This window comes from Rhinolophus sinicus, linkage group LG09 (genome assembly GCF_036562045.2).
Source record: "Rhinolophus sinicus isolate RSC01 linkage group LG09, ASM3656204v1, whole genome shotgun sequence".
NCBI lineage: Eukaryota > Metazoa > Chordata > Mammalia > Chiroptera > Rhinolophidae > Rhinolophus > Rhinolophus sinicus.
In genome coordinates, this window is record NC_133758.1 from 79,593,591 (window position 1) to 79,619,065 (window position 25,475).

The window sequence follows — 25,475 nt, forward strand, 5'->3', positions numbered from 1 at the left end:
TGTCCTCTTCTCTTCTCTTCTCCAGGATAAACATCCCCAGTTCCTTACATCATTTTTCATAGGATTTAATTGTATATTCCTCTTAAAAGTATACATTTAAACTGAAGTAATAGCATGGATTTAGTCTATAATTGAGTAGAAGTATAATTTCCCTTATTCTAGAGAAGCCATAGTTCTATTTTTGCAATATAATGTCCTGGTGCATTTTTCTGGAAGTTGCACTAACGTTCACTGCAATTGCTAACATTCCTTCATTAGGAGCTCGCTATGTGCCAGACACTTCGAAGAGGACTTCACGTGTATCATCTCATTTAATTCTCAGGACAACCATCTATGAAACGAGGCAGGTACTATTTTTATCTCCATTTTCAAGTGAGGAAAATGAGGCTTAAAAAGAATAAGTACCTTTCCCAATAAGTGACAGAATTTGGATTCAATCCCAGGATTTCTGGAAAAGAACTAGCTAACACCTACTGAGCACTTACTGTGTGCCAGAACTGTGCTGAGCCCTTACTCAGACTATTAAGTAGCTAGAATTATTATTCCCATTTTACACAGAGGGAAACTGAGGTTCTAAGAGATATAACAGCATGGTTAGAAATTGAAAACAAGCTTATCTGAACAAGTTTACCTTATATTCCCAGGTTCAGGATTTTATATTTATCCCTTATAAAATTAATCTTACTGGATTTAGTCCATCACTCTGTCAACAATTTTAGAGGTACTGATTTGATCATCGAAAGTATTTTTATTTTTTTATAACTTCAAATTTTGTTAAGAAGGCTTCTATGTGTTCATTACCAACAAATGACACTGCATAGAAGAAGGCTTAGGAAAGCGTCATCCACAAGCCACTAGAAACCTCTCTGCAGATGCCATCAGTCATCAGACTGTATCAGCACAGTCATTCAACTTCCAATATACTATCTGAGGTAGGCCATATTTCTCCATTTTGTCTATAAGAATCCAGTGAGTTTGTTATGTGTCCTACTGAAATATAGATTTGTCATCCCAGCTCAAACTTATTAACCCTATCAAAAAAGAATATCATATTAGTGTGAAGTAATGTAGAAATAGTAAATCCATCTTGGACCTTGGTGATTAACATTTCTACTTCTAAGTATTTATTATGTTTTCAGAAACAAAACACTAAATTAGACATATGTTATTTCATTACCTATGATACCATATTTTTTATTCATGTAATTGGGCATAGCACATTCTGCATCATTAAAATGAAATTTGAGTTCCAGTGTCTTCCCACTCAGTCTTCTAAGGTGACTTTGATCTTCTGAGTTGATTTCATTAGGCAGTGTGACAACATGTTGCTTTTTATATTCCATGCTTGTTACCTTGACCTCTTGGGCATTTTTAAGATTGACAGTATAATTCTTGGGTTTTGTTCCCATTTCCTATTTGGTTAAGCCGATAGTTTCACTTTCTCCTTAATTGAATTAACCATCACTGTACGTGAATTACCCTCTATTGAAAGTCATCCTTTGATAGATAAATATAGTAATAGATATTATAGTAATAGATGAATATAGTAATAAATAGATAAATGATAGATAAATGTTTGGCACCTGAGTAATAATCCTGTAAAGCCACAAATCTATTACACAATATTTCCTGGCTTTGAAACTCCATATTATATTCAATAAATTTGGCAGTTTGCTACCACCTTTGATTTCATTGTTTGGCGTTTAATGGTCCTTCTTTGTATGAAATAATGTTTCCTTTCAGTTCTATATTACAGTGTTATCTCTTTTAAAGCATTTAAGGCAACATTAAGTTAATTTGAGCATCCGAATGCCACAACACATGATTGCATTATCACTTACAAAGATAATGACCACTAAAAAGCATAGAAATTGGGGCATGTTTTTCTTTTGACATTGCTTTTAAGGAAACACTCAGATTTCAAGTATGTCAAATGTTAGAAATATGTAACTCTGATATTTGAAGAAAACAATAGTTATGGTAATTACTAAGAAGTTCAAGTAACAAATGGTGCCCATATTTGAAAGCATCACAAAACTGAGAATTTTCAACAGTATTTTTCTGTCCTCTATTCCCCATCCACAACCTATAACAGAAGATAAAGTTATTTGATTAGGAAGTAATAAAGGCATACATCTGTCAAATATTATGAAATGCTTTGTTTAAGATACTTTATATTTTTAACTGCATACCAAATTTCACCACATATTTTTGTACATCTGATGTCCTGTCCCAATTAGTTTTATTTTAAATATCTCTGTAGAGCTATTACCCCTCTGAGAGATACAAAAGGTCACTTTCCTTTTCTAAAACATGGAATTATTCAACAGAGCTTAATAACTGCACTGCTAATGTAATTCTCACTATACCTCTGAGAGAAAATGCTCCTTGAGATAAATTCGGACCGAGTTTCATTTGTAATGTTAATGTATTTTGCCTGAGAAAGCCTCAGCTGTGTCATTTCCCCAGAAGCTGGCCAGACCTAATGAGGTTTTGGTACTCGAGTAAAGAAGACACACATTCTCATTTTTTATCCCATTTCAGAAATAAAAATTACATTACCCACTTATAGTATGCCTATTAGTGTCCTTTTAATAATTTTCTGATCCTTGGCATTTATCAAGTAGACCTTGAATTTTGATACAACAAATCTTGATTGACATTTAATGATTCCTTTTCTCATTAATAAAATGAGGTGGCCTACAAAATTTATAGTGATGCGACGTTCAGCTAATGTCATAATCTAAAAAATAAGATAAAATGACCAAAACTGTTTGAGCAAGAGCGATCCCAGTTATTTCTCAAAATAAGAGGGGAAATTAGTTCCTAAATAGTGTGTCCTTAGGGTTACAACTCAGGACTGAATCTTGCTCCTGGAAGGAAATACCAAAATGCAGTTTCAAACCTATTCGGAACATAAATAAATTTTTTCTAAGCAATAGAAGAAAGTAATTATGTAAACTACATCAAGCCATCATCAGAATTATGTAAACTACATCAAAAGCCATTGTCATCATATCAGTAACAGTGTTTTACTTGTTTCACATTCCCATGCTTCCTCCCATGCTCGTTTACCCCTGTTTATAATTGCTAGAGTTTAAATCTACTATCAGCCCGTAGATGACACACTTTAAACTGTATAAAATTGAGAGATTTATACATCTATTAATAACCCTCAGTCCCCCTACTAATTTAAGTTCAAATTGCTTAGTCTAGAATTCATGCCCTTCTTACATGGGCCTCAGCCTGGCTTTCCATTCTTATCATTAACTATTTCCTTAAAATCCAGTCAAACATACAGTTGTATAAAGCCATTCCATGTTTTGTTTTGTTTTGTTTTGTTTTTTTACCTCAACACCTTTGTTCATGTGTTTTGTTTTCTACCTGGAATAAACTTCCACTCATCTCCCTCTGTCTATCCTCTAGATTGAGATAAACTATCACCTTCTTTACAATGATTTGCTTTAGTTCTTCAATTGAGTATGAGTATTTAGCTTGTACCCTCTTTATTGAATGAATCATTCATACCTATAAATGATATAAATTATCTTTGAAATTCTAGGGCCTTTCAATATACTTTTCGGCATCTTTGATCATGTAACACAGCACTTTGCATAACATATTGCCCAGTAAAAATGTATAAGAGAGTAAATGAATAAATGGATAGTCTATGATCTTGTATTTATGCTAGCTATTATTCATGAAGGAGCCCCTCATTCTTTTCATGCCTATCTTAAATTTATTACAGGAATAAATTGTTTTCAAAGTCTAAAAAATTAATTTTCCAGTAATATGACACACTGGACACTATAACCAACCTTCCCACTGAAAATAATTAAAAAATATTCCTAAATACATTAATGTGTTAGAAAAAATTAGTATGCTCAAAACCCATAGGAATCCAGAGAGGTAAGCTGAGTTTTGAATCTGGCTTTCACTTTGAGGATATTTACCCACGAAGGTGAACTTGAGCTTCTATAGTCACTGGTAACAGGAGATAAATCCTGAGAGGCACCTGACCAAGATGACGAATCTAATAGGAGATGCCTTAATAAATCAGGTACCCCAAAGGCCTAAACCCTCAAGGTATGTGTGAACTAGAAATAAATCCAAGGGACAGCAAGGGAAATTGCCTATTATAGAATGTGGCATCAGGTAGAAGGAAACATAAAATCATCCCGTGGACTTCATATCCACATGCTGACCCTCACCTGGGCTTGAAGCCCAATCTCATACTACGTGGGGATATCAAAAGAAACCTCAGGCAAGAAAATTTAATTTCCAATGTTTATGTGTTGTTAGAGTTCCCCAATGTTTGGCATAAACAAATGCAAATAGTCACTGGAGATATAAATTGCCAATACAAGGCTTGAAAATTTTTGAACAGATAAAATTCAAAAAAACATGAACTTACGTTTTTTTAGTTGAACATAATTGAACATAGTTGAAACATAGTTGAAACTCACAAAATGCCTGAGGCAATGAGCCACCTAGAGTGAGAGAAACAACAGACAACAAAGTTAGACACATAAAGACTTCAGATACTGGAATTAGAAGACAAATAATAAATATTAAATGTAAAGGACCCTGAAAATATAAGGGGAAATAACAATATTTTAAAAGGACAAAACTGGTTGAGACAGAGAGAAAGAGAGAGAGAGGGAGAAAGACAGAGAAAAAAAGGAAGGAAAGAAGAAAAAGAGGGATGGAGTGCAAAACTACCTAGAACATTTAGAAATTAAAAATATAATAATTGGAATTAAAAATACAATAGATTCTCCTTTCCCATTCTCTTTCCTTTTCTATTGGCCCAGGCCAATGAGTCAGCCTTTCTTTTTCTTTTTTTTTTAATTAGCAGAATTTCTTTACCTGATAGACTAGCTACAAAAACAACTACCACTAATCATACTTAATAATAATAACATTCCCTTTGCGATCAGGACAATGACCAGAATGCTTACTTTATTCAACTTTGTACTAGTGTCTCTAGCCATTACCAAAAGGGAATAAAAGGAAATAAACAGTAGAAAGAATAGAAGAGAAGAAATTAAAATATCATTATTTTCAAGTGGTATGCTTTGTTATGAAAATTCAACAAGATCTATAGATAATTTCTAGAAGAAAAGCATTCAATAAATTTGCAGAGTACAAAATCAGTATGTAAAAGTCTATTGCATTTTATACACCAGCAATATGAGATGGAAATGAATTTTTTTAAAACTAAAATAAAATTTATATTAAATACCCAGAAATAAATTTAATAAAAATATGCAAAACCATTATGGACAAAAATATAAAACTGTAATGAAATACATTTAAAAAAAAAAAAAAAACCCTAAATAATCAAGAGCTATACCATGATCATGAACTAAAAGATTCAATATCATAAAGATTACAATTCTTTAATTGTTACGTAAATTCAATGCAGTATCAATAAAAGTCCCATCAGGTGTGTGTGTGTGTGTGTGTGTGTGTGTGTGTGTCTGTGTGTGTGTGAATTAACATGTTCAGTCTAAAATTAAAATTTAAGTTCAAGGATCAAAGTTGTCAAGACACCATTCTATTGAAGTAGAAAAACCATAAGGTTTGAGAACTTGCCGCCACTAGATATCAAAATTTATTACAAAGTTATAGAAATTAAAATCAGGTAGTGTTGACACAGATTGGCAATTAAAGACATTAAATAGAATAAAGAGCTTAGAAATGGACCCACACATTTTTCGCTTGATATATAACCAAGATGGTATTAAAAATTTGTGAAAGATAAATAGATTTTTCAATAGATGGTGATGGGACAATAAGGGGAAAATATGATATTGTATCTGATACCATAAACAACCATCAATTTCAATTGAATTAAATATCTATATGTGACTGTTAAACTATAATTAGAATACAATATAGGAAAATAATTTCAAGGCATTACTGTACAGAAAAATTTCTTAAATAAAATGTACAAACATAAAGGAAATGATTGATAGAATTGACTACATAAAAATTAACTTCTGTTCCTCAGAAGACAGCATAAAAAGATTAAGGACAAACAAACAAATAAAAAGACACAATCTGGAAGGAGATATTCCTGAGAGAAGGATTTATTCCCAGAATATATAAAGAATTCTTATGAAACAATAAGAATGAAGAAACTAACAAAGTTTATTAAAAAGTTCCTCCAACAGACTTATTAATTACTATATAGAAATACTTCCTAAATCTCTACCTCAGTGTCCAATAGCCACATCAATTATAATAAATTTAACACTAAAATAATCTTATTTTTTTCTAAGATCAGAGTCATCCATGCTCAAAAGTTATAGTCATGCTTGTCACTTACCTTAGTTTGCTTTCCATATTCAATTATTTACTAAATACATTCAGTTCTTCCTCTGCAAATTTTCTCACTTTTTGTCCTTTCCATTACCATGTCACTTTTATAATTCAGAACTTCACTTGCTTGAACTTGTGATAAACTTCTAACTGATCTCTCTGCCTCAACAGTTCTCTTTTACACCCTTCCTGCTTCCTGCTTACCGGGTTAATCTACCTTAACCACACTTTATTTTTCAATAAAAGCACATTTAGTCATAACCATGTAATAAAATGTGAATTTGATCTAAGAGTGGAGAGTGGCTGTTTGATTATACAATTCATGGAATTTGATATATGACAGAGTTAGTACCCCAGTTTGGTGGAGAATGTATGAATTCTAACTGGTTAACCAATTGAAAAAAGTAAAATTATTTTCCTATAGCACACCATATATACTAAGAAAATCATGTATATAAAAAAAAGAAACATTTTTGAAGAAGAGGTAAGAGAATTATCTTTACAACCTTAGGTTAGAAAGTGTTTTAACTAAGATACATGTCAAATTATATAAGAAAAGATGATGAATTTGACTACATTAAAATTTAACACTTGTGCTTAAAAAACAAACCCATTTTAAAAATGAAAGATAAATCATAAAATGAAAGAAAAGATTTGCATCACAAACTACTGTCAAATGATTAATATTCAGAAGATATGTTTAAAAAAAAAAGCACTTGTCCAAACCAATGATAAAAAGACAAATAATCTAATGGAAAATAGGTGAAGGTCCTGGAAAGTAATAGAGGTGAAAACATGAATTACCAAAAAACATCAGAAAGGATACTTAATTTCATTAGTACTCAAGGGTATACAAATTAAAACTATACTGAGCTACCAGTCTGGCAAAAATTAAAAGTGACAATAACAAGTGTAAGATACAAGATGTGATCAAAACATATAGAGAATATTTAAATAAAAAAATTATTACAGTAAAAGACATATTACCATCAATCACCCGCAAAATATTCCCCCTTGCTTCAAACACACTTATCCCATCGTTCTTGCCACTGCCTTGAGCAGTTCCGGAAGTCCTTTTTCATGAGTGTCTTTACTTCATCCTCTATCATGACAATACCCTGTGTCACACATCACTTCTGGTATGGCAATTTCTGTCAAATAAAAACATTACGATGTGTCCTCACCCACCTTATTCACTGGATCTGGCACCATGTAACTTCTGGCTCTTCCCCAAAGTCAAAATGATTCAGGACATCGAAGCAGCCACAACAATGCAACTAAAGACACTCAACAAAGAGGACTTCCAGAACTGCTTCAGAAAGTGGCAAGAACTATGGGATAAGTGTATTTGAAGCAAGGGGGAGTATATTTTGAGGGGGATTGGTGGAAATGTGTCTTTTACTGTAATACATGTATTTTTTAATTTAAACATTCACCGTATTGTTTGATTACACCTCACATGGTTATGGAACAAATGAAAACTTTTACATGGCTGTTGGGAGTATAAGTTGGTACAACATTCACTCTGGAAAAACACTATCCCATTATCTAATAAAATTAATGCACTCACCCTATAACCCAACAATTATACTCCCAAGAATATATGTCTCCTACAGAAACACTTGCGTATGTGTAGCATGATACTTGAAAAAGAATGTTCACACCAATATTTGTTGGTTACAACAACAACATAAAGGAAACAACAAAGTGTCTGTCAATAATACAAAGGATAAACAAATTGTGGTATATACATACAGTGGAATTTCACATACAACAGCAAAAATTAAAGACTTCCAGCTACACAAAACAACATGGATGAATCCCAAGGACATAATATTAAACAAAAAATCTGGATATAGAAAATACATATAATATGATTCAATTCATATAACAAAGCACAAAATCATGTACTACCTACATAAAATTGTGTTCATTTATCAATATTGTTGGTTGTTCACAATTTCAAGGCAAGCAATCTATTTATCTAGAAATTTCAAAATAATTTAATACATTATGACTTTCCTGGGAGCCACAGAGCTTTCATTAATCCATTTTCAGAAACTGATCAGATATGAATTAGAAAGAAAGATAAAAAGAATGAGAGTGTGAATGCCAGAGTGAGAGGTACACATATTTTTCTCTGATGCCAAAATCAATACAGTTCAACATTTCAGTATTTCACCTTCCTTCCTTTTACCTCTTTTTTAGAGTTCAAGTAAGCAACCTTTTATTCTACATTATATGGCTTTATAAAATGCTTACAATATCAACCAGAGGAGATAATAATCGGTTATATTTATGTCAGCATTACAATGTAAAACAACAAACCGTATCCAAAGACCTAATTTCTGGTTCCAGTTCCACAATTAGTTACGTGACCTTCATCAAGTCATTTAACTTCACTGGGCTTCAGCTTTCTCTTCTGTTAAAATGGAGATAATCCTAACAATTGTCACCCTAATAAACTTTAATTTAAAAAAGTGGGGACAATCATGCCTGCCTCCGAGCATCCTTCTAAATATTAAATAATAAACATTTTAAAAAGTGCCTGTGTGATGCCCAACATATAATTGACATTCAACAAATATCATTTCCCGACCTCCATCATTAGGCTACTTGATCATCTGAATCATTTAAAAATAAGAATGGGGTTGGGGGACAAAATTGGACCTCAGAAGACAAGTAGCTGCTTAATTTGCTTTCATTGCATAATTACGAGGTCACCAAGTCTGTTGAAAATATATTTATAAGTCTGTTGCAATAAAAAAGAGGTTATGGTCATTCTAACTTATGTTTCCTTTTCTTTAGCTAACATCACCATATATTCAATAATCACGCTAGTTCATTCCCCCCTCTTATTTTTTATAAGAGCCCCTGCCTATTTGATAACAATCATCACGTCCTGTCACTTGTTTCCTGTTCGTTTACATAGTTTTCTCATGACCCAGATCCCAAGTCCCAATCCCATCTTCCTTTAGGTCACCACTGACTGCTTAACATACTGCTTAGCGTGTTTTTTTATTTAAAGAATTAACCTGTTAGACCTAATTTCCTACACTGCTTTAGGCCCACCCTCTTCTGGGGCTTCAGCTGTTGAACATAAAGGTCTGTCTGCAACCACTACCAGAGATCAGGGCACCTAGAATTTGAAACCAGAAAACATGTTATCTGATACATACATCTTAATTTATACATTATTTTAGGGCTTAAATGGGCCCCTAATTTCTAAACAACTATCTCACAATGGTGCTTTGGACACAACCTATTATTCAAACACAATGAGTTAAAAAGACTACTTACCTTAATCCATTTTCTATATCCGTGCTTGGGAATTTTTCATGCTCTTTTTACTTTCACAGTGCCTAATACAATGATATGCACCAAGCTGATCATCAATAAATATTGTCAAGTGTCAGATTCTTTGAGAGTCTTATTAAGGAATATGACAGAGACAATAGGAAGGTTACATTTCCCAATCCTTTGCGGGCTAGGTCAGGCCATGAACTAGTTTTGGCCAAAGAAATATGGGTGGTGATATACCTCACTCTCTGGCCTGACCCCTAAAACATCCCATGTAGTCCTCAACACTCTTTGAGGGAACTCATTCAAGAATCTGGGGACAATGGGCACTGTGTGATGTGCCATGAGTAATAAAGCCCTCAGTCTCTGACTCAGGAGTTTCATGTCTTCTGCCAGCATCCATGAAACTGTGACAGGCTGACTTACTAGCTTGAAGGCAGGGTAAAATCTCAGACTCTAGACAATTCTTAACAACATGATGTAAAAGTCCACTCCACAGTCATCCCTCCTTTCATAAGAGACAGAAATACAAAAATAACTAGCCAATGCTTAGAAATCTAAATTGAAAAATGTGTTAGAACCTAAAAAAAAAAAAAAAAAAAAAGTGCAGTCCAGAGAGGAGGAGAATAGAAAAAGCCCACACCTTACTGCTCAGGGAGTGTGTAAGAAATAGAAATGACAAGGAAATGGAGAAATAAGATCAAATGCCTATACTCCCGCTTTCCCTCTCAGGGTGGAATACCTAGACAGAGTTGGGAGAATGAAGACCCTGTAGACATATCCAGATGGGTAAAGGGGATCCCAAGAATGTCAACTGGGTGGCAGGAGAGGCTAACGGAATGCTTCCCCAGGACAGTGGATGCTGTGGCGTGGCCCCCAGGTCCTCCTTCCTTCAAGACTAAAGCACTCATTTCCCCAGCTCGTGGGTGTGTGGATATCTGACAGTCCACAGCTAAATATTTCTCCAGGAACTGCTCTCAGCAAAAGAGAGTCTCATTGCCCAAGGGAATTCCACCCATGGGGGCAGGGACTAACTCTTACCCAGTGATTAGTCGATACAGGTTTTACATACCCAGCACCCTTGCCTGAATTTGGGACAACTTTAGGGTTCATTTCAGCTTCAGAATTTCCCCATAGGGTCAGCTGAGCCTTCGCTGCATTCCATCTCGGTTCAATCCTGCTTTCATCATTCCTCCACAGATGTAGATTCTGGGAGCCTTTCTCAAATTCCTACATGCAAATCTCCATCTCAGAGTCTGTCCCCTGGCAATCTTATGAGCAACACCCATGGGTAGCTTGGAAGACTTAATGCCCTAGTTAGAGTACCACATACAGCCTCACCCAGCATGATGCAGATGCAATAACGCTGCATTGATGAGAGACAGATGAGCCTGAAGCAGCGCTCCTGTCCTATAGCCCACACAAAGGATGCAGGGGACCCACACATTCCCGAATGCCCCGACAAAGGGGCATGAAGTTCTGGGAGAGCTGAAGGATCAGAAAAAACCTGGCGCTGGGATTGGGATGCCTCAATATGTGGAGACTTCACCTCTAGAAATATATGTCTGGAACCAGGGTATATACTCGCATAGTGTCCAAATGACCACACAGGCATTTCAGTGGATACTAGGCCAGGAAGAAAACCAGCAGAGCTACTCTAACAGCAGAGATCAGCTAAAATCCAGAGGCCCCTCTGTGCTCCTATGGTCATGCAGTCACATAAGCCTCATCCCCAAACACACCAAGATACTATTTTGGAAAGGTATAGAGCAAGGGAAATAAATTTAAAATTTAAGAATCTGAGTCATTCAGAAGAGAATATTTAAGCCAGAAGATATTGTATACTGACCAATTGAAAGTCTATGTCTCATTCCCTCCTCTCCAACTTCTGCTATCAGAAGGTATAGCAAACTTTAAGGCTACCTTTCATTGGCACATTGTATTAGTCAATGTGCAACCATTGGTAAATATAGGTCCATAGCAATTCCATAAGAAAAAGTCTAGTTTTTAAACCCTAACATCTGTGAATGTTTTAGCTACAAAGTCCTAAAACCTACATGGGTAATTTGAAACTCCTCTGATCCAATAATGAGAATTTTAAATCGACCAGATTATCAACTCCTGGAAAACGGCAACAGAGCTTTATTTATCTTTGAATCCCCCCCCCCCCCCCCCCCAGTGACAAGCATAGCATATAATGAATAAATACTTGAATACAATTTACTTTCAGTCTGTTACTGATCATTTTGGAACTTACAGCTCCACTCTGTGTCTTTAAGTCTTTTGATTTTCAAAACCTTTTGATAATATGAAAGTATCCTCAGAAGGGTCATTTCTTTAGCTCCTATTTTAAAATATCTTGTCAGAATTAGCTTAGGACTGGGAGTAAGAGAAGAGCGCAGAATTCTGGGAAAGAAGAAATAGAACTGGAGGGGAAAAAATTGACAGGCCAAACAAATTGCTTCACAATTTTGTCTTGGGCCAGACTTGAAAAAAGTGAGCAAGCATAGTAATTTTACTCCTGAAGGGTATTTTATACTATAATAGCTGAAGTAGTAAAAATAGTATGATTGAGAACTAGCAAAAGGAAAACAGTATATCCTCAATGATTCTGTCCTATTTCAAACATTACACACTTGTTTAAGTATTTGTAGTAAACAGAATAATGCACCCCACCAGAAGGATGCCCCTGTCCTAATCCCCAGAACCTGTGGACGTTACTTTACTGCCAAAGGGACTTTGCAGCTGTGATTAAGTTAAGGATCTTGGTCTGGGAGACCATTAAGGATTATTCAGGGTGGGCCCAATGTAATCATGAGGGACCTTAAAGGTGGGAGAGTCAGAAGTGCCAGTGTGAGAATGATGTGATGTAAGAAAGACTGGACATGCCGTTGCAGGCTTTGAAGATAGAAAGGGGATGTGGGAGAACCCCAGAAACTAGAAAAAGCAAGAGAACGGCTGCTCCCCTGGGGACTCCAGAAAAGAATACGGCCCTGCCAACACCTTGACTTTAGTCTAGGGAGAACCATTATAGGTTTGTGTTGTTTAAGTCACTAAATTTCAGGTAATTTGTTTCAGCAGCCAAAGGAAACTAATACATTAGTGTTCCCTGTATTTTTTTTTTAAACATAATCTTTGGGGAGGGAAACAAGGCTGAAGTCATCAACATATTTGTTTAATCACTTGAGAAAAGGTGTTTGAAATAGGTCTTCAGACTGACAGGTTATCACTTGTTCCTCTGTCAGGAGCAAATCTGACTGAGAAGCGATGGCGGAACTCCACAGAGAAGACAAGAGGCACTGAAATGGAGGACCCTAAGGACTTTCTACATTTCCCTTTCTCTAAAAGACTTTTAAAATGTGAATGGTGAAAAAGAAACAGCGCAGTAAATAGTCAAGCCGGTGGGATAATGAAAAAAAAAATCAATCATCAAAACAGCTTCATCTCCAGGATGACTTCAGTAATTTAGTAAATAATGGCCTGTCCTAGGTATGTTTCTTGACTTTTGGAAAACACATGCAATCTTACATTTCAGAAGAAGAAAAGAGGCAGATGATAACTAATTATTTATTGACTAAATATTCTATAAATATTACATCTGAGGCTAAGCTAGAAATAATCAGAAAATTATGAATGTATCCATTTTTTTCTTTGTATTTATTTAGCATTTTTCAATTAAAATGAAAGCTACAAAAGAAATCAAATTGTTAATATGGTTGTCTTTAGGTGAGTGGTCTAGAGAGTTATTTTTATTTCTACTTTTTTTATATTTTTCTAATTTTATATAATGAATGTGTATCACTTTTAAATTTGACAAATTAGTAGACCTTAAAATATTAGTGAGAAAAGAGGTGTGTTTTTTTAATATAGTGAATCTTAACAATTGAAAAGGTAAAGCTACCCCTTAATTATCAGGAGGCAATTTTGCATTGTATCAGTGACCTGTGAAAGTTCTCTGTAGCAATTATACTTTTTAAAATACACCTGTGAAAAGGGAAACCAAGTAGACCACCTTCTTTAGGAGACAGTCATTCTGCTCTGTCTTCTGGGAAATTTGCCCCATCTTTCCTAGTGACCAAAGAAATTGTAGATTATTTAAGCCTGTAGATAGTCCACAAACATGAAAATGCAATACTGAAAATACAATATTCTTGAATTTGTACTGACCGAAAGGGGGTGATCAAAAGCAACTGTTTGAGGAGTATAATCAACAATGTTGTAAAGATTATGTAAGGTGCCAGATGGGCACTGGACTTATTCGGGAGACCACTTCACAGACTGTGTAGATGCCTGACCACTGCACTATACCTGAAGCTGAATAATATTGATTGTCAACTATAGTTAAATATATATACACACAGTTATATAGTTATATATATACACACACAGAGTACAGCATAGGGAATATAGTCAAGGCATAGTAACAGCTATATATGATGTTAGACGGGTAGTAGATTGAAGGGGGGGATTATCACATTGTGAGGGGTGTAAATGTCTATTACATTGTTCTGTACACCTGAAACTAATTTTAAAAAAAGGAACTTAAACTTTATCTGCAGTGTTTTTATTTTTAGAGCAGGAGTGGACTAATTTTTCCCATAAAGGGGCAGATAGTAAATATTTTAAGTTTGATGGCTTGAGAGGATCACAAACATGCATGCAGCAGTTACTACAATGGATTGCAATTTTTTGTTTTTGTATATTATAGGATTGTCTCATTGTTTTCTACCCATAAATCATATGTGTGAGAGAGAGAATAAGTATGCATGAATACAAATGTGTAAAATCAAAGCAGCCTTAAGTCTTCAAGTACACACCAGAAAAATCTCATGGATTTTGGCCCAAATGACGTTTAATAAAGGAGTCTCAGACTAGAATACTGGATTCTGGTTCTACCTGTGCTCCCAACAAACTTAAACTGGGGTGTCCTAAGTGTCTTTCTGTGTAAAGTGAGCCAAAGCATTCTGCTTCCATCATCCCTAGCCTCCAGAGAACAGCCACTATAGTCATGCAGTTATTTTATGGACGCTGGAGCTCTTCTCACTAATACATTTCTCAATGCCTTAGTGAAGGGAGTCATGGCTGGGCCCTGCCTGGTGTTATAGTGGAGAGGGTGGGGCAGTATGAGACTGCATATGATTAATCTACTCCAAAGTTCCCTCCACCCTAAACCTTTGAATTCCTTCCTCAACATTACGCCCAGAAGTTCTGGCATCTCAACCTCATTGAATGTAAACAACCATTGAGTCCATGTTTCAACCAACCAAGCAAACTATTACAGCCACTTCCAGCTGCTTGAGCTAATATATTAAATCCAGACTTCCTGTGAACTCATCTCAATAAATTTAGCCTAATCGAATGTTATACTCCATCTATCTTAATCTAATAACCAGAAAATCCATTCCCACATAAATTCACCAGGTTTCTGCCCATATGTAAAAGCAAAACTTTACAATTCTTTTGACACCAGCTATACCCTCCTGAGTCATACCTTGTATTTGTTCTGACTTGAGTTATAGAGGCCATAAGAGTTGGTATTGGGGGGTCTTGTCAAGGCTACACATCTCTTTTTAAGGCAATTGCCTTAGGTGAGGTTACTACAGGATCGTGGAGTAAGGGAAAGCCAGCCTCCTCAGATACAGCAAGAGGAGTTGATTTTACTGGCAAAGGAAACTCAGAAACACTCAGAGGTTCAAGACTCAGCTTTGTCTGAGTTCACACAGATACTCCATTCCAGGTCTCACTCTTTCTCAATCAATGTCCTAACTTTCACATAAGAGATCAGCAGGTTATAAATCCAACTTGTGTTATAATTCTGCATTCTACGCAATTAAATTATGGACCCATCTGCAGCAAAGTCAGCTCTGTGGATGCAGAAAATAAAGAGATCATTGTAGGGCTGCTACAGAAACTCTCTAATTTTCCAGAATGTCTTTACCTAAGAATTTAAAGGCCTGAATTTCTCTCAGTAAGCTCACCAGTGCATTCAAAAGAAGTTTATCCTACCTTCCAGTTTTTGTAGTTTTCTTTACTACCAAAAAGATATGTATGACAGCTACTTGGTCTCCAAGATGTACGCTTTAGCAAACATTTCATCACACTCAACCAGAAAAGATCATTTAATTAATCATGATACCAATACATTACATGGATTATTCATAACTTAATTTCTATTGTCAAGAAGTTAAGCAGTGTATTCAAGGCCAAGAGCATAATTGATCCAATTCTAGAATTGGTTCAACATATCCCAGGATCTGTTTCCTGGGGTCCCTCCTAGTACTACGTGTTAGGACCTAGTCAGGAAAACAGATACCAAAGTAAATATTTCAAGAGGGAATTAAATATAAGGAACTGTTTACACAGGTGTTGGTAAGCTGAAAGAGCAAAATAGAAACACTGAGGTAACCCAGAGACAGTAAGTGCAGGTACCACCTGGAAGAAGCTGGAGACCAGAACAAAATGCTGATGTGCCTTACTAACAGGAATAACAAGTAAACAGAATAAAAAAAAAACAAATCCCTTCTCTCCTCCTCCTAATTTCCAGTTTCCGTGTAGGGCCGGCTACTTGCTGGACCTAACAGGCAAACCATTCTGAGAAATGTAGTTCAGAAAAGTCCCAGCTACATCATCACAGAGCAGACCAGAGAAAGGTAAATTTGGAGTGAAATGACAATAGCTAAATAATTGGTGCACTGCCATCTCCCAAGAGTAGACTCATATTAATCAACTCAGGAGACTGAAGCGTTAAAAAAAGCAAAGGCCAACTTTGTATTATACAATAAAAAATAATTGTCATAGAACCAGAAAACCTAACGTCAATAGGATCAGCGCACGCACTCGCTGGAGGCAGACCTCCATGGGGGTCAACAAAAGAGGTTTCGATCCTCAGTTCTGACCCAGCCTTTACACCTTGAGCTTTCGATACTTGTAAATACTGAAACCCTCCATAACACGGGTGTCAAAATCCTGACTTCATCTTCTCATTTTTAATTAGTCCACCTAGACCACCACCTGAGCTTTTGCCTTATAAAACCGGGGAAATTAAGTCAACTACTCCGTTGATTCTTCAGGTTCCTTGGAAATCTCTCCTTCTAGTTAAACAGAAAAAATCAATTAGGTTCCCAAATTATTTGGCCTACAAACCAGGACTCTTCCTGGCTACAAATGACAGAAACCTAACTCAAATTGGCTTCCACAACAAGGAGAATTCATTAGTTCATGCAAATCAGTCACTATGTATATATCTGGTATACCTGCGTTCGGTTATTCAGGGTGGGGGAGATACAGTGAAACGCTCTGTTCTGGCCTGTTGCTGAAATCAGGTACCTGTGCTTCATGATTAATGGTCTGCCTGTGACCACATTAAAAGGATCTTCTATCTTCTCTGCTCCAGTTACCTCCTCTTTCACCTATGCTCAAATAAAACATATACCCACTAGACCCTCAAGATGGTTGAAGCAGTTCTTATTCAATGGTTCAAGTGCAAAGTGCCAAATGTAGAGAACTAGGGAGTGAGGATATGGGACTGGTCTCAGAGCCTCCAATGTAACTATTTCATTCCTTTGCACTACACGAAAGAGGGAGGCTCCTCCCGACTGGAGCCTCTGGAGAAAGCAGGCCAAACACAGGGCTCTGCCTTCCCGAGCTGTCTCCCTTCTCTCCACCAATTCCTCCAGTCCTCTCCTCTTCTATCTCTTCACCCTAATTTTGTCACCACTTTCCTCCCGGTTCTGAAAAAGTGCTTCCCCTCTCTTCTTATTCCTTACAAACTTGAACATAGCAGCTTTTCTCCACCTGGCTCCATTGGCTCTGCTAGGGAAGGAGTGAACACAGGGCTCAGGGTCTGTCCGCTCCCTTAGAAGTAGGGTTAGAAAAAGGTGTGAACTTGAGCTCTGTGGGCGGAAGAGAAAGAATTGGGAGAAGATCTAAAATCTAAAATTAAGGAATCATAATGATTGCTAACATTTATATAGCATTTATTATATGTCAGGCACTGTTGTGTGTTATAAATGCCAGTTCACTTAATCCGCATAAAAAAACTCATCATCATATATCCTGGGGCCCCTACTTACTAACTATGGGACAGGCACGAGACCCCTCACCTTGCTGAACGTCATCTTAAAATGGGGATAATAGAAGTATCTACCCATGGCTCATGGGATTGTTGTGAGAATTAAATAAGAAAATACATAAAGCACCCTGGCACAGAGTAAGCACAACAGAAATCATTACCATTAAAAAAAAAAGCTTATCAGACATATCTTACACTGGCTGATTAATTTCCTTTCTAAATCCCCACCTATACCACATGAATGATTCTTATGACTCTCCACAAGTTCCCAACATTTCTCTTGGAGTTTTGAGTCTCCCAACAGGGGAGATGGTAAGGGGTCTTCTTGGGGACACAGTAGCTCTCCTTGATCTCCCTCTGATTTTCTTTGTAATCCAGTCCGAGGGATATTTTCCTTGCATCACAACTTTTCTCCAATCTTTAAATTTTTTACTAACTTCTTCCCTATTTCCCCAAAGACCTAAACTTTTGAAACTCAAAAGACAGATTCCCTTGGCTCTGCTCTACACTCTTTCCCTCTGAAGCTAGGAGCATAGCATAAAATAGTGTCCCTTGGTACTCAAAGTGTGGTCCTAAGACCAACAGCGTCGGAATCACCTGGGAGCTTGTTAGACAGGTGGGCTCTAAAAAAAAGAAAAAAATCTATGCAATAAAGCAATATGCATTGGAGACTCTGGGAAAAAATCTAACCATAATCAATTAAAGCTAAATATTGAGGTGAGGGAGAAAATTGTTTTGAATTAATATCTGTGATGGTTAATTTTATGTGTTAACTTGGAGGGTGTTTTTGGATGTGATTAACATTTAAACTGAGTAAAGCAGATTTCCCTCCATAATGGGCCTCATTCAATCAACTGAAGGCCTGAATAGAACAAAAAGACTGGCCTCCCAAGCAAGAAGGAATCTTCTGACAGAGAAGATTTAAAATTCACTTGCCCCATGGGCTCTCCTGGGTCTCTAGCCTGCCAGCCCACAGATTATGGATTTGCCAGTCTCCATAATCAGATGAGCAAAATCCTTATAATAAGTATCTCTCTCTCTCTCTCTCCATATATATATATATATATATATATATATATATATATATATATATATATATGCGCACACACACACACACACACACAGAGGGTGCCAAAAAATGTAATTGTAATAATATATACCAATAACAAAACATGAAAACAAGTCATGTGTATTTTTGGCACCCCCGGGGTGCATGTGTGTGTGTGTGTGTGTGTGTGTCATAAAAGCAATACAGAAAGACAAAAGGGAGAGGAACACAGATCAAAGTGGGTCCAAAATATTGCCTATTTTCAGACTTCTGTTGCTTAAACAGTTTTAGAATTTCTACTTGAAAACATCTCTTTTCAAACTTCATCTAGATATAGAAGAGAAAACACATCTGCCACTCTCCCTACTTTATACGAACCTCTTTCTTCTTCTCCCCAAGGAAAGAGGAATTGCTAGCAGATTGATAAGACTCAAAACATTCGTTTGGCCACACTTGAAAGTACAGAAATTCGCTGTGCATTTAAAGTGCATAAGGCACACACAGATTCTCTCTTGGCCTTCCTCCTTGGGGCTGGGTGTGTAAATAAACCTGGAATTGGCACCAAGGAAAGGCAGGCCCTGCCAGGTCTCAGGGAGCTGGTCATTGCTTCTCACTACCATAATCTGTGGCTGCCCAGAGGGTAGTGACGTGACAAAATTAGACTGGTGTTGGGAGCAGCAGGCGGGAGTCCCTGCTTAGGTTTACATGAATGCTTTTAAAATAAGTACGGATACATTAAAGTATAAAGGCAACCTTTTGAGAAACACAGGTCTAAGATGTGTAGATCAGATAAATTGACCTGGGCCTCTGCCCTTCAATTTTTCCTCTCCTCTTGTTGAAAGATGACTTGCTATTCAAGGAAGCAGCCCTGGGGTGAGGCGGAAGTTGATGCTGCTGGCTAATTAGGCCTGAGTCCTACATATGAACACTCACTCTCTAACAGTACATCTTATTCCTATCCACAAAGTTCAGCTGGAGGAACTGCCTCTCTCTGACATCCTTGCACCATCCTTAGGCCATAGCCTTTTTAGAAACTTTTTGCCACCAAGGCTGTCTGTGTTGCTCATGTCCTAATAGAACTAGATTAACAAGAGCAATGGAGCAGGAAAGGAGACACAATGTGATCTGACCCAGGCCCTGTACCCTCTACACCACCCCTAGGACTGCCCACTTCCAAGAACTAATTAGAAAACATACAATCAATAATGCATTAGCCAGCCTTTTGAAATTCCTCATGGGTCAGCAGGCATGGGTCTTGCTGAATTTTACACTTGAGAAGTTAACCAATTCTTGATTTTTATTTCAAAAGTCAGAGTAAGAAGGAAAACACTTCTTTCTTTTCTAGGAAATTCATTTAAAAATTGACATCTCACATATAAAATATCACTTGTAGTAGTCTGGAGCTAAAGTAAAATGAATGTTTTCTCCCTAATAATCATCTTACTGATGTTTGAAGATCCGTAGGTATTACTTTTAATTATAATATCTTCCTCCCACCAGCAATAACAGTTATAATATGGTGATTCTTATAAAATGTTGTTCAAATATCAATGCATCTGTAATATTAAAATTTTAAAAGTGAAAGAGAAACAAAAGTATTCTAAGATACCAGCATGATTTTATTCATTGCTACATTTTTGAAACGGCAAACTCCTGGACTCAACCAAAATATCAATCAGTGAGGGACTAGATAAATAAATCACAGTACATCCACAAAATAGTATTATGTTCTGCCTTCTGCTTTTTTATTTTTAACTAAATTTTATATCCTGAACATCTGTAAGCCATAAAAAGTATTAGATAGATCTCTGTGTTTTTCTGGACGTATAATTAATTTTTTTAAACAGGATAGCATGATCCTATTGGTATAAATTTCTTAAAGTGTGTGTGTGTGTACGGTCATATGTGTGTCCTCAAGGAGGTATATTCTGTCATTCAACAAATATGCATTATGCCCTCTTATGTACCAGGCACTGTTCTTTTCCAGATAGTATGGAAACAACACAAAGTTCTTGTTCTCATGGAGTTTACTTGTGAGTGGAGGAGAAAGACAGTAAACAAGTAAACATATGTATAAGATACTTTCAGAGAGCCATCAATGCTATAAAGAAAATAAAACAAACTAATGGACAAACTGCATAAGATAGGCTGAGGTAAGACCTGAAAGCCAGAGAAGATTGTGGGAGAGTCTTTCAGGCAGAGAAACCATCCGGTGCAAGACCCTCAGACAACACAGCCACTGAGGTGAATTCTGGCAGGAAAAGTTGAAGAAGCAGGCAGGGCTAGATCACGCAAAGTCTTTAGATTGTGTAAAGGAGTTTATATTGTATTCCATATACAGTAGCGAACTAATGAAGCTGGGATTGAGGTGGAGGGGTGACCCAAAATGACTTACATATCTTAAAAAGTGCATAAACATGCCCCATGCTCCCCCAGAATATATTAAAAACACCTCATATTGAGAAAGAAATTTCTTCGTTGTTTTATTTTTTTTAACTATGTGCATATAATATTTGAAATGTTTAACAAAAACAGTGGACTGAGAATATAAGATAGGAAGGTCATGTTGGGGATATTTGTTTCTTCGTTGAGTATGCAGTACCTTTTCCTATGCATACCTGGAATGTCACCAATCTTCACCAACCTGTGAGCAAGAACATGTCATAGTAACATTAACTAGATCCCCAAAGTCCTAAACTCCCACCAATTCACGCAGAAATTACTTTCTTAAGTTTCTCTGTCTCTTCGAGCCCATTTTGAAGCAATGGCTTAACCTCTCTGAATCCTAACTTGGGTTTCTGTAAAGAGAGAAAGCATATTTACCTCGGATGTAATGAGTTAATGCGGAGAGAACTGAATCTGGGTGCGTATTGGAACTACCGGGAAAGTTAATAGGAAACACAGAGGCTCACTGAAGTAAGGTAAGACCTGCACATCTTCATTTGATTCAAAGTTGCCAGGTGATTCTGATACATGCCCAAGGATGAAAACCACCAAATTAGTATAATTGCCAGCCTAGCATGATTCCTGGCTACTAATAAAAAAAGTTTTGCCCTAAAAATAAAAAAAGTTTGTTCCTCTCCTTTCCCTCTTCTACCTGAACTACAGATTAGCTGGCTTCCCTCCTATTATCCATCTCACCAATTCTAAGTTAAATTAACAAAATGAAATTAACAGAGATAAAACGTAAAATCCTGCATAAATCGTTAAAAAGTCAGTTGTGTAGATACTGAATATTATGTACATGATTAGAGCCATTTTAGAATTCACACATGCCTGAAATGAGTGGGGAGTGTATGAGATGCAGCCTTCTCAGTGGGTGGCAACTGGTTGTACTGGATCTGCTCCAACCTCCCTCTGCCTCCCTGACAGGGGACAGTGATGACTCATGTCCAGACTTATCCACGTGGTTTGTAGTGTCTCCCAACTGCTAGCTGATTCAGCCTCCCTGGAAGGACTGACCAGTTGCCGGCCTGCCTGCCACAACGCTGTTCTCATCATAGCAGAGCTCCTGCAGTGACTGTGTCCCATCCAGACCTGTAGGGACCCACTGACGCTCTGGCTCTTCCCCTACCTCAGCTCAGAAGAAGAGCTAAAGGGCTAGGGTCCCCAGAATCGGTGTCAGATAAACACAGCTCACGAGTTTGGCGGAGGTTACATCTTTTGACAGATGAGACACAAACGGAGCCAGCAGATACATCCCTTGTCCTTTCCTGTCTGCCCCCTACTCCTCTATCAGCAATCCCCATATCGAATTGATGGTTCCATCAATCAGTCTCTAGAGCCATCCTCAGTCCCCCCAAACTCACACCAACTAGAAGTGAGCTATTAAAACTGGGCAGCTCACCGCATCCATGTTCATTAAATGTAATGGACAAGAAGAATCCCCTACTCCCACCCCAGTAAGTACCAGAGGGTATGGAATGGACCGAAAGAGATTTTCCAGAAAACAGAAACAGGGGCTGCTATTGGCAGCAATTTCCTTGACACCAGAGAGCATCGTTGCCATTCTTGCTGATCAGGGTGTGATATTTGCTATGGGCCAGTGACAGCTAGGTGTTTTTCACTTTGTCTCTTTCCAAATGGAAGCTTATATATTACAATCTTTCCTGCTACTTCTTAATCATTGCATATGATTGCGTTGAAAACCAATACAATAACTTGAATTTTATCTTATATGTCACCTCAGCCTGGGGAAACACAAGGAGACCTGATGGAGAGGAATGAGCATCACCCAGAGATCTTTGACTTTGAGAAGAGAATGAAAGGTTTATATAAGTGGAAAGAAAAAAAAATGTGACATTGGGTACAAAGAGGTACTATGAAAATTCACTTCTACCAACATGATGACTGTACTTTTGGTTCCTGTATCCCTGCTTGCAATAACTGTTTTACCTTCTTTTCGATTTTATTTATTTTAATATTTGCTAGCCTGGAAGTTATAAGCAATATGTCAATGTTAACTCAGTATGAATTTTTATGACGACCAGTACATTAAAGCATCTTTTAATATATTTATAGGCTGTTTGGATTTGCTCTTGTGAACTGCATATTTATGTCCTTTATTTTCTATTGAGTTGTCTTTCTTGTCAAATAAGAGCTGTCTATGTATTATAGTTATTAACCATTGTTAAATCCAGCATCTGCTTTGCAAATATTTGTTCCAAACCTAATGATTGTCTGCATGCATTGCTTACAGTTTATAATGCATACAAAATTTTTAGTATTTGTATTCTCAGATATATCAATTTTTCAAAATAGCTCCTAGGATTCTTTTTAAAATTATTATTAAGGTCTTTCTCTCCCCCTAGATTTTATATGTTATCGCTAGCTTTTTATTAAAATTATTAACATTTTAATTTTTATATTTGTCTTTTAACTGGAATTTACTTTTGTACATATGAAATATTGGGACACAATTTTATTTTCTTATACATGGACAATCAGTTGTGCCAGCACTAATTACTAAATAAATATTTTCTCTGAAATGAAGTACTCTTGTCATGTGTTAAATTTTCATGTTTCCTGCTCTATGTCTGAATGAATAATTTGTGTACTCTTATGTCAGTTCCATATTACTTTGGTTTTAATGACTTTATACTATGTTCTGATATCTGGGAAGTCCCCCTCATTAGTCTTTTAGATACATTTATTTATTCATAATTGCCAAAATTTGGAAGCAACCAAGATGTCCTCCAGGAGGTGAATGGATAAATAAACTGTAGTTAAATCCAGACAATGAAATATTATTCAGTGCTAAAAAGAAATGCACTATCAAGCCATGGAAAGATATAGAAGTAACTTAAATACACATTTATAAGCAAAAGAAGCCAATTTGGAAAGATTAAATAACTTATAGTTGTATGACTCCAACTATATGACATTATGGAAAAGGCAAAACCATGGAGCCAGTAAAAAGATCAGTGGTTGCCAGAGGCTTGGGGTTTGGGGGAAGGGAATGGGAAGAGAGATTTTTAGGGCAGTGAAAATACCCCGTATTATACAATAATAATGAATACGTGTCGCTATACTTTTGTCCAAACCCATAGAATGTACAACACCAAGAGCCCTAATGTAAACTATGAACTTTGGATGGTTATGTGTCAATGGAGGCTCATCTATTGTAACAGATGAACTGCTGTGGTGGGGATGTTGATAACGGGAGAAATTATGTGTATACAGAAGCAGGGGTATATGCAAAATCTCTATACTTTCCTCTTAATTTTTTTGTGAACCTAAAACAGCTCTTTCTCTGTGAACCTAAAAATTATCTTAACTGAATATATAAATATAAGTACTAAGTACCCAAAGTACTTTGCTAGGAAACTTCAAAGTCAAAAGAGTGATTATTTTGGTGGAAAGATCAAGACCAGCTTTCATGGAGGAAATTCATGATTAGAATTTGAACAGAGTAAAGGAAAGGACTGTCTGGGTCTGTTTTCTCAAGTTTGGCCTAGGAATGTTTTGAAACAGATAATTCTTTGTCTTGGGTGGGGCTGTGCTGTGCCTTGTACGAGGTTAGCAGCATCCCTGGCCTCCACCCGCTAGATGCCAGTAGCACTCTCCAGTTGTGACAACCAAAAAGTCTCAAGACATTGCGAAATGTTCCTGGTAGGGGGAGGAGGGAAAGGGCAAAATCACTCCTGGTTAAGAACCAGGTAAAAGGAACAGCACATGGAAAGGCATGGAGACAAACAGCAGAGGGCATGAGAATGGTTTGGTTAAAAGAGTGTTGTTACAGCTATTCATTGTGAAAGTCAAAGCTGGAAAGTAATAAAATAATGAAAGATGGTGTTAGAAAAGTCATCTGGGACCACGAGGCTTCATACTTGTGGTTTAAACATTTGGGGGATATTCTGTGAATAAAAAAGAACTACTGATGGTCTTTAATCTGGGAATAACAGTTTCAGAGCACTGAGATTGTGGATAATGTTATTTGGAAAGAATTAAAATGACTAGTTCATATCCTTCTTTGGTGAGAAGATTTTAAAGAGTTATCACATAATTAAACCATTTACACTCAATATTTTCTTTATTTACTAAAGGGTGGTGAATGTTTTTTGGTCAAAGTTTACATACACGTATGTGTACTATATTTGGTAACAAAATCTTTTTCTTAAAAAGCTTTTTTAAAAATAAAAAATAAAAAAGGAGATAGCACTGTTTCTAGCATTTATGTTTTCTCTATTGTACTATGAGCTCTGAAGGAATTGACAATTCTTAGCTCCG

At 36.6% G+C, this 25,475-nt stretch overlaps 2 long non-coding RNA genes across 3 annotated transcripts in view; one reads left to right on the plus strand and one right to left on the minus strand.

Moving 5' to 3' along the window:
* The window catches only part of LOC141573194 (uncharacterized), a 33,311-nt gene extending 9,970 nt beyond the window's left edge, over nucleotides 1-23,341 (plus strand). Inside the window, exons 2-3 of the long non-coding RNA XR_012498871.1 lie at nucleotides 12,873-13,116; nucleotides 22,936-23,341. This is a non-coding gene — a long non-coding RNA (uncharacterized LOC141573194). The remainder of the gene's footprint in view (nucleotides 1-12,872; nucleotides 13,117-22,935) is intronic.
* The window catches only part of LOC109457094 (uncharacterized), a 69,201-nt gene continuing 43,985 nt past the window's right edge, over nucleotides 260-25,475 (minus strand). Inside the window, exons 3-5 of one of the 2 annotated variants that reach the window (XR_012498869.1) lie at nucleotides 9,628-9,746; nucleotides 4,415-4,490; nucleotides 260-2,086 (exon numbers count right to left, since the gene is read on the minus strand). This is a non-coding gene — a long non-coding RNA (uncharacterized LOC109457094). The remainder of the gene's footprint in view (nucleotides 2,087-4,414; nucleotides 4,491-9,627; nucleotides 9,747-25,475) is intronic. The other variant, XR_002138958.2, reaches the window with a different exon arrangement.